At 36.9% G+C, this 15196-nt stretch overlaps 1 pseudogene; it reads left to right on the top strand.

The window, feature by feature from the left end:
- The first annotated feature begins 256 nt into the window (after positions 1 to 256).
- Positions 257 to 10627, top strand: LOC134601708 (oocyte zinc finger protein XlCOF6.1-like; annotated as a pseudogene).
- Positions 10628 to 15196: the final 4569 nt, after the last annotated feature.

Here is a 15196-nt window from a genome sequence, read left to right as displayed (position 1 = left end):
GTGTATAGCTACTCAGTATTATTACAGACTAGTGACTACATTAGTATGTGGATACTCTGGTGTATACCAGCAGTTCCCTCTAGGGGAGCTTTGCACGATGCACAGTTTGTCCCTAACCAGCTCCTGTAGGAAGTGTGCAAGGCATGCTGGGATGGATACGCCCCCTTGATTTGCTCGGTTCCCAGTGTTTGCATGGAGTTCGGCCATGTTGGGTGTATGTTACAGCAGGAATGTGTATATCATCAAAGGGATCAAGCATAATATGTGACTTGTGATCAATAAATCCTGGCTGATTAATAGACGGTATGTTATTGTAAGTCAGCTATCATCAAACATAACAGGTACTCGGTATTATTATACAGAGTGACATGTTTATTATCAGTGTATTTTTACTCATTATTATTATACAGAGCGACATGTTTATTATCAGTGTATAGATACTCAGTATCATTATACAGAGTGACATGTTTATTATCAGTGCATAGATACTCAGTATTATTATACAGAGCGACATGTTTATTATCAGTGTATAGATACTCGGTATTATTACACAGAGCGACATGTTTATTTTCAGTGTATAGATACTCAGTATCATTATACAGAGCGACATGTTTATTATCAGTGCATAGATACTCAGTATTATTATACAGAGCAACATGTTTATTTTCAGTGTACAGATACTCAGTATTATTATACAGAGCGACATGTTTATTATCAGCGTTTAGATACTCAGTATTATTATACAGAGCGACATGTTTATTATCAGCGTATAGATACTCAGTATTATTATACAGAGCGACATGTTTATTATCAGCGTATAGATACTCAGTATCATTATACAGAGCGACATGTTTATTATCAGCGTGTAGATACTCAGGATCATTATACAGAGCGACATGTTTATTATCAGCGTATAGATACTCAGTATCATTATACAGAGCGACATGTTTATTATCAGCGTATAGATACTCAGTATCATTATACAGAACGACATGTTTAGTATCAATATATAGATACTCGGTATTATTATACAGAGGCACATGTTTATTATCAGTGTATAGATACTCAGTATTATTATACAGAGCGACATGTTTATTTTCAGCATTTAGATACTTAGATTTTTATACAGAGCGACATGTTTATTAGTGTATTGATACTCAGTATTATACAGAGCGACTTTTTTTTATTATCGTGTATAGATACTCCGTATTATACAGAGCGACATGTTTACTATCAGTGTATAAATACTCGGTATTATTATACAGAGCGACATGTTTATTATCAGTGTATACAGACTAGTGACTACATTAGTATATGGATACTGTGGTGTATACCAGCAGTTCCCTCTAGGGGAGCTTTGCACAATGCATAGTTTTTCCCTAACCAGCTCCTGTAGGAAGTGTGCAAGGCATTCTGGGATGGATACACCCCCTAGATTTGCTTTCTTCCCAGCGTGTGCATGGAGTTCGGCCATGTTGGGTGTATGTTACAGCAGGAATGTGTATATCAACAACAGGATCGAACATAATATGTGACTTGTGATCAATAAATCCTGGCTGATTGATAGACGGTATGTTATTGTAAGTCAGCTATCATCAAACATAACAGCTACTCTATATCATTATACAGAGCAACATGTTTATTATCAGCGTATAGATAATCAGTATTATTATTCATAGCGACATGTTTATTATCAGCGTATATATACTCCGTATTATTATACAGAGCGACATGTTTATTATCAGCGTATAGATACTCAGTATTATACATCGCAACATGTTTATTATCCGTGTATAGATACTCAGTATTATTATACAGGGCGACGTGTTTATTATCAATGTATAGATACTCAGTATTAATATACAGAGCAACATGTTTATTATCCGTGTATAGATACTCAGTATTATTATACAGAGCGACATGTTTATTATTAGTGCATAGATACTCAGCATTATTATACAGAGCGACATGTTTATTATTAGTGCATAGATACTCAGTATTATTATACAGAGCAACATGTTTATTATCAGCGTATAGATACTCAGTATCATTATACAGAGCAACATGTTTATTATCGGTGTATAGATACTCAGTATAATTATACAGAACGACATGTTTAGTATCAATATATAGATACTCGGTATTATTATACAGAGGGACATGTTTATTATCAATGTATAGATACTCATTATTAATATACAGAGCAACATGTTTATTATCAGTGTATAGATACTCAGTATTATTATACAGAGCGACATGTTTATTATTAGTGCATAGATACTCAGTATTATTATACAGAGCGACATGTTTATTATTAGTGCATAGATACTCAGCATTATTATACAGAGCGACATGTTTATTATTAGTGCATAGATACTCAGAATTATTATACAGAGCAACATGTTTATTATCAGTGTACAGATACACAGTATTATTATACAGAGCGACATGTTTATTATCAGCGTATATATACTCCGTATTATTATACAGAGCGACATGTTTATTATCAGTGTATAGATACTCAGTATTATACATCGCAACATGTTTATTATCCGTGTATAGATACTCAGTATTATTATACAGAGCGACATGTTTATTATTAGTGCATAGATACTCAGTATTATTATACAGAGCGACATGTTTATTATTAGTGCATAGATACTCAGTATTATTATACAGAGCAACATGTTTATTATCAGTGTACAGATACTCAGTATTATTATACAGAGCGACATGTTTATTATCAGCGTATAGATACTCAGTATTATTATACAGAGCGACATGTTTATTAGCAGCGTATAGATACTCAGTATCATTATACAGAGCGACATGTTTATTATCAGTGTATAGATACTCGGTTTATTATACAGAGCGACATGTTTATTATCAGTGTATAGATACTCAGTATTATTATACAGACTAGTGACTACATTAGTATGTGGATACTGTGGTGTATACCAGCAGTTCCCTCTAGGGGAGCTTTGCACAATGCACAGTTTGTCCCTAACCAGCTCCTGTAGGAAGTGTGCAAGGCATTCTGGGATGGATACACCCCCTAGATTTGCTTTCTTCCCAGTGTGTGCATGGAGTTCGGCCATGTTGGGTGTATGTTACAGCAGGAATGTGTATATCAACAACAGGATCGAACATAATATGTGACTTGTGATCAATAAATCCTGGCTGATTGATAGACGGTATTTTATTGTAAGTTGGCTATCATCAAACATAACAGCTTCTCGATATCATTATACAGAGCGACATGTTTATTATCAGCGTATAGATAATCAGTATTATTCAGAGCGACATGTTTATTATCAGCGTATAGATACTCAGTATTATACATCGCAACATGTTTATTATCCGTGTATAGATACTCAGTATTATTATACAGGGCGACATGTTTATTATCAATGTATAGATACTCAGTATTAATATACAGAGCAACATGTTTATTATTAGTGCATAGATACTCAGCATTATTATACAGAGCGACATGTTTATGAGTGTATTGATACTTAGTATTATACAGAGCGACTTTTTTATTATCGTGTACAGATACTCAGTATTGTACAGTACAACATGTTTATTGTCAGCATATAGATACACAGTATTAATATACAGAGCGCCATGTTTATTATCAATATATAGATACTCGGTATTATTATACAGAGCGACATGTTTATTATCGGTGTATAGATACTCAGTATCATTATACAGAGCGACATGTTTATTATCAGCGTATAGATACTCAGTATCATTATACAGAGCGACATGTTTTTTATCAATGTATAGATACTCAGTATTAATAAACAGAGCAACATGTTTATTATCAGTGTATAGATACTCAATAAACATGTCGCTCTGTATAATAATACTGAGTATCTATACACTGATAATAAACATGTTGCTCTGTATAATAATACTGAGTATCTATACACTGATAATAAAGATGTCGCTCTGTATAATAATCGGGAGTATCTACACGCTGATAATAAACATGTCGCTCTGTATAATAATACTATCAGCGTGTAGATACTCCCGTTTATTATACAGAGCGACATCTTTATTATCAGTGTATAGATACTCAGTATTATTATACAGACTAGTGACTATATTAGTATGTGGATACTGTGGTGTATACCAGCAGTTCCCTCTAGGGGAGCTTAGCACAACGCACAGTTTGTCCCTAACCAGCTCCTGTAGGAAGTGTGCAAGGCATTCTGGGATGGATACACCCCCTAGATTTGCTTTCTTCCCAGTGTGTGCATGGAGTTCGGCCATGTTGGGGGTATGTTACAGCAGGAATGTGTATATCAACAACAGGATCAAACATATTATGTGACTTGGGATCAATAAATCCTGGCTGATTGATAGACGGTATGTTATTGTAAGTCAGCTATCATCAAACATAACAGCTACTCGATATCATTATACAGAGCGACATGTTTATTATCAGCGTATAGATACTCAGTATTATTATACAGAGCGACATGTTTATTATCAGCGTATAGATACTCAGAATTATTATACAGAGCGACATGTTTATTATCAGCGTGTAGATACTTAGATTTTTATACAGAGCGACAAGTTTATTATTAGTGCATAGATACTCAGTATTATTATACAGAGCGACATGTTTATTATTAGTGTATAGATACTCATCATTATTATACAGAGCGACATGTTTATTAGTGTATTGATACTTAGTATTATACAGAGCGACTTTATAATTATCCTGTACAGATACTCAGTATTGTACAGAGCAACATGTTTATTGTCAGCATATAGATGCACAGTATTAATATACAGAGCGACATGTTTATTATCAGCGTATAGATACTCAGTATTATTATACAGAGCGACATGTTTATTATCAGCGTATAGATACTCAGTATCATTATACAGAGCGACATGTTTATTATCGGTGTATAGATACTCAGTATTCTACAGAGCGACATGTTTATTATCAGCGTATAGATACTCGGTATAATTATACAGAGCGACATGTTTATTATCAGCGTATAGATACTCAGTATCATTATACAGAGCGACATGTTTATTATCAGCGTGTAGATCCTTAGATTTTTATACAGAGCGACATGTTTATTATTAGTGCATAGATACTCAGCATTATTATACAGAGCGACTTTTTTTTATTATCGTGTATAGATACTCCGTATTATACAGAGCAACATGTTTATTATCAGTGTATAGATACTCAGTATTATTATACAGAGCGACATCTTTATTATCAGTGTATAGATACTCAGTATTATTATACAGACTAGTGACTATATTAGTATGTGGATACTGTGGTGTATACCAGCAGTTCCCTCTAGGGGAGCTTTGCACAATGCACAGTTTGTCCCTAACCAGCTCCTGTAGGAAGTGTGCAAGGCATTCTGGGATGGATACACCCCCTAGATTTGCTTTCTTCCCAGTGTGTGCATGGAGTTCGCCATGTTGGGTGTATTTTACAGCAGGAATGTGTATATCCACAAAGGGATCGAGCATAATATGTGACTTGTGATCAATAAATCCTGGCTGATTGATAGACGGTATGTTATTGTAAGTCAGCTATCATCAAACATAGCAGCTACTCGATATCATTATACAGAGCGACATGTTTATTATCAGCGTATAGATAATCAGTATTATTCAGAGCGACATGTTTATTATCAGCGTATAGATCCTCAGTATTATTATACAGAGCCACATGATTATTATCGGTGTATAGATACTCAGTATTATTATACAGAGCCACATGATTATTATCGGTGTATAGATACTCAGTATTATTATACAGAGCGACATGTTTATTATCAGCGTATAGATAATCAGTATTATTCAGAGCGACATGTTTATTATCAGCGTATAGATCCTCAGTATTATTATACAGAGCCACATGATTATTATCGGTGTATAGATACTCAGTATTATTATACAGAGCGACATGTTTATTATCAGCGTATATATACTCCGTATTATTATACAGAGCGACATGTTTATTATCAGCGTATAGATAATCAGTATTATTCAGAGCGACATTTTTATTATCAGCGTATAGATCCTCAGTATTATTATACAGAGCCACATGATTATTATCAGCGTATAGATACTCAGTATTATTATACAGAGCGACATGTTTATTATCAGCGTATATATACTCCGTATTATTATACAGAGCGACATGTTTCTTATCAGTGTATAGATACTCAAGATTATTATACAGAGCGACATGTTTATTATCAGCGTATAGATACTCAGTATTATTATACAGAGCGACATGTTTATTATCAGCGTATAGATACTCGGTATTATAAAGAGCGACATGTTTATTATTAGCGTTTAAATACTCAGTATTATTATACAGAGCGACATGTTTATTATCAGCGTATAGATACTCGGTATTCTACAGAGCGACATGTTTATTATCAGCGTATAGATACTCAGTATAATTATACAGAACGACATGTTTATTATCAATATATAGATATTCGGTATTATTATACAGAGGGACATGTTTATTATCAATGTATAGATACTCCGTATTAATATACAGAGCAACATGTTTATTATCAGTGTGTAGATACTTAGATTTTTATACAGAGCGACATGTTTATTAGTGTATTGATACTCAGTATTATACAGAGCGACTTTTTTTTATTATCGTGTATAGATACTCCGTATTATACAGAGCAACATGTTTATTATCAGTGTATAGATACTCAGTATTATTATACAGAGCGACATGTTTATTATCAGCGTGTAGATACTTAGTATTTTTATACAGAGCGACATGTTTATTATTAGTGCATAGATACTCCGCATTATTATACAGAGCGACATGTTTATTAGTGTATTGATACTCAGTATTATACAGAGCGACTTTTGTATTATCGTGTATAAATACTCAGTATTATACAGGGCAACATGTTTATTGTCAGCGTATAGATACTCCGTATTATTATACAGAGCGACATGTTCGTAAGCGTATAGATACTCAATATTATACATCGCAACATGTTTATTATCCGTGTATAGATACTCAGTATTATTATACAGGGCGACATGTTTATTATCAATGTATAGATACTCAGTATTATTATACAGAGCGACATGTTTATTAGTGTATTGATACTTAGTATTATACAGAGCGACTTTTTTATTATCGTGTACAGATACTCAGTATTGTACAGGGCAACATGTTTATTATCAGTGTATAGATACACAGTATTAATATACAGAGCGACATGTTTATTATCAATATATAGATACTCGGTATTATTATACAGAGCGACATGTTTATTATCGGTGTATAGATACTCAGTATTATTATACAGAGCTACACGTATATTATCAATGTATAGATACTCAGTATTGTTATACAGAGCGACAAGTTTATTATCAGTGTATAGATACTCAGTATCATTATACAGAGAGACATGTTTGTTATCAGTGTATAGATACTCATTATCATTATACAGAGAGACATGTTTATTATCAGTGTATAGATACTCAGTATTATTATACAGAGCGACATGTTTATTATCAGTGTATAGATACTCAGTATCATTATACAGAGAGACATGTTTTTTATCAGTGTATAGATACTCAGTATCATTATACAGAGCAACATGTTTATTATCAGTGTATAGATACTCATTATATTTGAAGGTCATGGCAACACCCTGAACTCTTGGTCATTTCTCAAAACATCCCTGAATAATTTTTACAGTGTGGCAGGATACATAATTCCATCAGAGGATGCCATTGCCATGATGGGTGTACGTGATCTGCAACAATGTTGAGGTAGGTGGTATGTGTCAAAGTAAAATCCACATGAATGCCAGGATCCAAGGTTTCGTAGCAGAACATTGCCTCTTCCAGCCTTCCTTCTTCTTGTCTTGAGCACATGCACCCAGTCATACATCTGATCTAAAAAAAAATGCGATACATTGGTCCCCATTGAAGGCAATATCTGCTTTAGGCACGTAGCATGCACAGTGCATCGCAGTCACATCTACAACGCTGAGGGGCATATGTGAGAAACACATCTGCTTCTCCCCTCTTTTCCTGACTGTAGGAATAGTAAGATCTTTGACCTTTTTACTGTGTGTTTCTGTGAGAGGGTCATATTATTCTCAACCATATTTGCAGACATTAAAATGGTGAAATATGTTCCTCTACAAGCTGTGAACCATTCCTGAAGTATAAATGTAGGTAAGTTTTGCTTTATGTACTAAAAGTAATTTTGCAAGGCAAATAAAGTGTATAAACAATTTTTATAATGAAGGGAATTAAAATACACAATATATATATATAGATATATATAGAAAAAAAGAAAAATCTCTTGCACTCACGCTACAGTAGTCCCTTGTTTGCCGGGTGCTAAGCCAGGACTTAGTTATCCAGAAATCCAAAAAGGTGGCAGCACTCACGGAATTTAAAATTCAAATCTTTATTTAATCATATTAAAAATCAACGTTTCAGTCCTCTGTATGCGACTTTCTTCAGGACCATATATGGTATATATGGTATTGCTCAATTACCATGATGTTTCATAGTCACATTTCTTATCTTTCATAAAAATATTGTCAGTTTTTCTAAGTATGGTAAACAAAAAATAATTTTTCTTTAACTCCCAGTACATTTCCACCAGCAGGTCAAACCAGGTATCTACTACAACGAGTAATAGATACTTTAGCACAGCCTTCCAGTGGCAGAGGTGGGGGGGGGGGGGGGGGAGGGGGGAATAACTGTGAAATTATGTCATGCATGTGTTTAGAATAGAATATATGTGATATACACAAAATCTGTAATTTGTTCCTCTAGCGTAAATGCAGATACGTGAGGCTTTATGGACTAAATCTAGTTTAGCAAAGCAAATTCAAGTAAAAAGGAGTATACACAATTTTGCTAATAAAGGGGTTAATGCACACAAAATACTTGATTTCTTCGCAATCATCATGACACTTGATCGTATTTCTTATCTATTATGCAAATATTGTCTATTTTTTCTAAGTATAGCAAACTATTTATTGTGACTGATTTCCTTTAACTCCCAGTATGTTTCTTTTAGGTGTATTTGTCAGGAGAGGTGACAAGAACAGAAATACATGAAGCAAAGCTATGAAGAAATCTTTTAATAACAGAAGCAAGGAGTCCAACTCCAATAAATCAAGCATTTTCTCAGATACCTATATGTTCTCAAAGGAGACCGTAAACATAAACCCCAAACCTTTCTCATGTTTGGAATGTGGAAAATGTTTTGTCACCACTGCAGAGTTTGTCAGTCATCAGAAAACTCACACAGGAGAGAAACTATTCTCATGTTCTGAATGTGGAAAATGTTTTGTCACCAAAGCAGTACTTCTCCGTCATCAAAGAACTCACACAGGAGTGAAACTATTCTCATGTTCTGAATGTGGAAAATGTTTAGTCACCAAAGCAGAACTTCTCCGTCATCAAAGAACTCACACAGGAGAGAAACCATTCTCTTGTTCTGAATGTGGAAAATGTTTTGGATACCGTTCACATCTTGTTACACATCAGAGAATTCACACTGGAGAGAAACCCTTCTCATGTTCTGAATGCGGAAAATGTTTTGGGCGACATCCGGAACTTGTCCGTCATCAGAGAACTCACACAGGAGAGAAGCCCTTCTCATGTTCTGAATGTGGAAAATGTTTTGGGCAACATTCAACTCTTGTTACACATCAGAGAATTCACACAGGAGAGAAACAATTCTCATGTTCTGAATGCGGAAAATGTTTTGTTCAACATTCAGACCTTGTCAATCATCAGAGAACTCACACAGGAGAGAAACCATTCTCATGTTCTGAATGTGGAAAATGTTTTGGATACCGTTCGCATCTTGTTACACATCAGAGAATTCACACAGGAGAGAAACCATTCTCATGTTCTGAATGTGGAAAATGTTTTGGGCAACATTCAAATCTTGTTACACATCAGATAATTCACACTGGAGAGAAACCCTTCTCATGTTCTGAATGCGGAAAATGTTTTGGACACCGTTCAAATCTTGTTATACATCAGAGAACTCACACATGAGAGAAACCATTCTCATGTTCTGAATGTGAAAAATGTTCTGTTACTAAAGCAGAACTCCTCCTTCATCAGAGAACTCATTCAGGAGAGAAACCTGTCTCATGTTCGGAATGTGGGAAAGGTTTCATCACTAAAGCACACATTGTCCGTCATCAGAGAAGTCACACAGGAGAGAAGCCCTTCTCATGTTCTGAATGCGGAATTTTTTTTTCCATCTACCCAGAGCTTTTTCGTCATCAGAGAAGTCACACAGGAGAGAAACCCTTCTCTTGTTCTGAATGTGGAAAATGTTTTGGACACCGTTCAAATCTTGTTACACATCAGAGAACTCACACCGGAGAGAAGCCTTTCTAATGTAGTAAATGTGGGGAATGTTTTGCCAGTAAATCAGAGCTTTAAATAAACAAAAGAACATAGAGGTAAAACCACTATAAAATGCACAGCATCCTGAGTTGAAAGATAAAAATAATAACTTATACTTAACAGTATCAGGCAATGTGCAATCGTACAGGAATACGGTTTCTAAAAGAAAATAGATAAAACATACATATTGTAATCTATTATATTATATACAATGGGTGTGTATATGGTTTCACTCGCAAGTATGGAGCCGTGCCAGTACTGGCTTCATTAGGTGTCCACAGGCAAGACAGGCAGAATAAATTTTTAAAATGTATTTATTGGAAAATTAAAAGTTGGACATATAAAAATCAGTGGTCACTTATTGTTCCGGGCGTAGTAATGACGTCAGTTCTGGCTCTTGTGTAACTGATCTTTCAAATAGGAAGTGCAGCAGTGTCCATATTGGAAATGGTACATTTTCCCTTACCTGACGTGATGCAATATCTACAGTGTTCTGTGGATTTATAAACACTTAGATTAGGTATTACAGAAATGTTAAAAAAAAAAATATGATAAAATAACCCATAAACCAATGCATCTCACACAGGTGAAGTGATTTTATAATGCATCAATGGATTAATATGGGAATAAAATATCTTGTATTGTGAATTATTTTTTTTCATGCTCACACAATAAATAGTAACTTTGATAGTAGCAGTCAATGTACATATGATGCATTGGTATTATGACACCCTCATGCTATCGTCCTTGGGTGCCTAACCTGCACCGCTAACTCTGCTCCACTTGGTTGCAGACTTTGCTGTTACAAAGTATACGAACTAGCCTGTTCCACTGGTAATACACTTCAATTAATATGGTTCATTAGCATGACTTAAATTTGCATGATTCCAACCAAGACCTCAGCAAAGAGACAAGACACATGCTTCTTACTGGTAACTTGTAGGATCACTATTTCTGAGTTCCAGCTTTTATTAAAAAAAGCACAACACACACATGAAATGTTTTTACAAATTATTCATACCAATAAGAATATGAACTGGAATAGGAGACCAGAGTTCTGACTGAGGAATGTAAATTAGGTTAAGCTAATTATCCCCGGTGTTCTTTATTTTTATCCCAGGACACAATAACCTTGGACATTCCAAGAGGAAGGCTAGTTTCCCCAACCCCCATTTTAATACAAACTTCAAGCAAAAGTTATATTTTCTTATAATTTTCTAGTTTTTATTTTTTTCTTCTTAGGGCATACAATGCAGCTGAGACTATAACTACTGAATATACCAATTTTGTCAAATATTCCAATCAGCCACTTATAATTTGGAGTTAAATTTCAGCCTTCTGAAAAATATTTAATGAGCTTTAAAATATCTGATATGTCGTAGGAATTTATCTTTGTAATATGATTATTATTCTTGTATTAGTTGTGAATAATTTTATTTCAGATTTCTTTCATACACAGGACCTGGGAGGCCCTACCTAGACCTAGACATCTAGTATTAATTATAGGACATATGTCCATTGTATATCAATGTTCAACACATATGGTTCTTGTTCAAATAGATTGATGAAGGCCTACTGTTAATATAACCTTTGACCTGCCATTGCAAGCCAGACTCCCATATTTATTAAGAATGTATTCATTTAAGCATAAATAGTAAAATAATTTGTGTAAATTATATTTTACCCCCAAGTATTACCATTTTTATAAATACACAAAAACAAGTCTTGCACTCAAACTCCCACTACTCTTGGGTGGCAGCAACGACCATAGCACATATAGCAGCCCCAATACATACAGTAAAAACCAAAGGGAAAAAAGTTAACCATCTTTATAATGCATGGCTTTAATCATAGATTGGACAGAATGGTTGTTAAGCCACAACCTTTTTTTTACACATTTTAAAGATTTAAATAACTTTATCTTTATGTGTACGCCTCCTAATTGCATACTTAGACACATTTTTACATCAAGCCTGTGTTGCCACAACAGCAGTCACACGCATAATATCATTGTACATTTCCTAACATGGCAAGTAGAGGGTCTGCACAAATTTATACTATGGAGCAGAAATGGTAGGCGTAGTATAGTTTTTAAAGTATATGACATAGGCACCTGCTTGGTCTATATATGCTTACAGTTATGGCATGCTAACAATAGAAAGAAAAAGTGATGGTCGCTTAACAGAACTAAAACATTGCAAAATATAAGAGATGAAAAAGTGTTAAGATTATTGTTAACCTGCTAACCAGTGAAACCACCTATGTAAATATAATGCACAATTTTACAATAGTATGAAGAATGGTTTTATTAAATCGTTTTCCTGGCACTGCAGGTTCCCTCCCAATCCCCCATCTCATGTTGCTGAAGGGGTGAAAACCCCTTCAGGGACTTACCTGAGACCACCACCGATGTCCCTCGGTGGTTTAGGGTCTGCCCACACTCCTCCCCTGCCGACGTCATCCGGCGGGGGAGACCAATTGCGCATGCGCGGCCGCCGGCGGGATGAGACCTAATGAGCATGTGCGGCAAGGCCGTGCACACGCATTAGACAACCCCATAGGAAAGCATTGAAAATTCTTTCAATGCTTTCCTATGGGGATTTTAGCAATGCTGGAGGTCCTCACATAACTGTGCTATAAACCAGGAAGTGCCCTCTAGTGGTTGTCTAATAGACAGCCACTAGAGGAGCAGTTAACCCTGCAATGTAAATATTGCAGTTTATGAAAACGGCAATATTTGCAGTTGCAGGGTTAAGGGTAGTGGGAGTTGGCTCCCAGACCACTCCAATGGGCAGAAGTGGTCTGGGTGCCTGGAGTGTCCCTTTAAGCTAGATAACTGAAGAACCTGGCATGAGGTCCCCGTCTACTAAGTGATAAGTGATTTACCAATTATCAACAAAACAGTTGTGAGGAGATTGACTTTGCAGATTATAGGCAGAATTAACCTTCGAGTTGCTCCTTCACATCACAAGAGAGATACCTAGTCAATTGCATATCATGAGAAGCATAGTGTTGTAAATATACTGCAAATAGTGGCTGTAACGGACCATTTCGCTCACCAGAAGTTAAAAACCTTTTATTCCCCTTTCCAGATGCACAGGCAGCTACTGTAAGCACCAATCTCCCGAACTGCAACTACACGAATCCTCCACTCCCGAACAGGAAACACACGAACCCAGAAAACAGCTGAACAGGAAAAGCATACAATCAGCTTACACTTCTGGCAATCGGCATTCAATCCAAATTCCCCAATAACGAGACGACACTTCGGTTTGGGGGTTAAGCAGAATCTGGTTTACTGGGGCTACCTGCTCAGCTTTTATGCAGGTCTCCTACCTGGTGGACACTCCCCTAGGGTACCAGATGGGAAACTGAGAAACATATTGGACATTGACCAATCACAGACATACACCTTTAAACACTCCCACAATGCATCACAATCCCTCCCCTCTGCCCTGAAGATAATTGGGAAGTAATCAATTATCTCCAAGGACAGAGGTAAAACTCCATTAACCACATGTTAGTAAAAAGACATAAAATTACATACGGTTAAATTTAACACATAAAACATACACATCCTACATATCCCCAGATAGCTTAAATCTGAGTGCACATTACCGAATGGCGCTCAGATCACATACATACAGTTCAATCGACATGGAGCCAAAGTCTTTCCCATAGTCTTTCGTTACACAAATAGGCTCCATGGCATGGCTATCTGGGGTGATGCTGTTCATACGGTTAAACTACTGAATGAACAGTCCGTCGGTTCCAATACCGAATGGAGAGGTAAGGAGGCTGGCGGCTCAGCGGTGTTCGCGCAATTAAGTGTCCGTTTTCAGTTCCATAGTTTGGGCGCTGAACACCGCTGGCCGTTCGGGAGTTAAAATGACCGCTGCCACGTGTTCGGAAAACGAACAAAGGCCACCCAGCGTTCATCAATTAAGCTGCGGTTAATTTACGGCACACTCCAGTTCCCAGGTGGTCCATCGTTTGGTACTTTGTTCGGTAGATGGAATCTACCGAACACCCCGGCAGAAAGTCACGAATAAACCTTTCAGCAGGGACAATAACAGGTTTTAACTGCAGGGCCATAGTCTAAAGGGAGCAGGCGAGTAACCCACCCACAGAACACAATCGGCAGTACAGTCCACCCACAATAAAAAGTTACTATACCTGGTGTAGTGGGTAGCTTGTCCATGTCCAGGAGCTCCACCTCGGCTCTGGGGGGTACTAGTGCTCTGGATCGGTGTGTTGCTGAGTGGGCAGAGACCAGTGGTACTCTGCCCTGCTGCCAGCGCTACCATGGGAGTAGGGAATGGCGTAGTAGGCTCCCCACTTTGAACTCGGTACTGCTGCTGGAGTAAGGGGAGTCTCCCCTTTGGCTGAACCTCCATGCTGTCGGGGGACAGGACCGACCATCCCTTGCCCCTGGGAGGCATATGCAGAGACCACGGTCCCATCTGCACTGGTGTGGGGCTTATCATCTCCCCTTGGTGGGCTAGGCTGCCGCTGGGGAGAGGGGGTAACAAGTTCCTCTCCCTTACCCACTTTCTGTCGCTGGGAAGAGGGGGTGACAAGCTCCTCTCCCTGACCCTCTCTCCTCTGGTGGTGGGGGGGACCGACTGTCTCCCCTTTCAATATATTGTCCTGCTGCTGTGGGGCGAGACCAACTGCCTCATCTGCCCCATCTGGGAGAATAGGGTCTCCCCTTTGTGAATTAAGCTGCCGTTGGGGAGAGGTGGTCACCGACTCCTCTCCC

Source organism: Pelobates fuscus, chromosome 1 (assembly GCF_036172605.1).
Source record: "Pelobates fuscus isolate aPelFus1 chromosome 1, aPelFus1.pri, whole genome shotgun sequence".
Lineage (NCBI taxonomy): Eukaryota > Metazoa > Chordata > Amphibia > Anura > Pelobatidae > Pelobates > Pelobates fuscus.
Note: the sequence above shows the minus strand (reverse complement) of the source record. Positions and strands in the feature narration are given on the sequence as shown.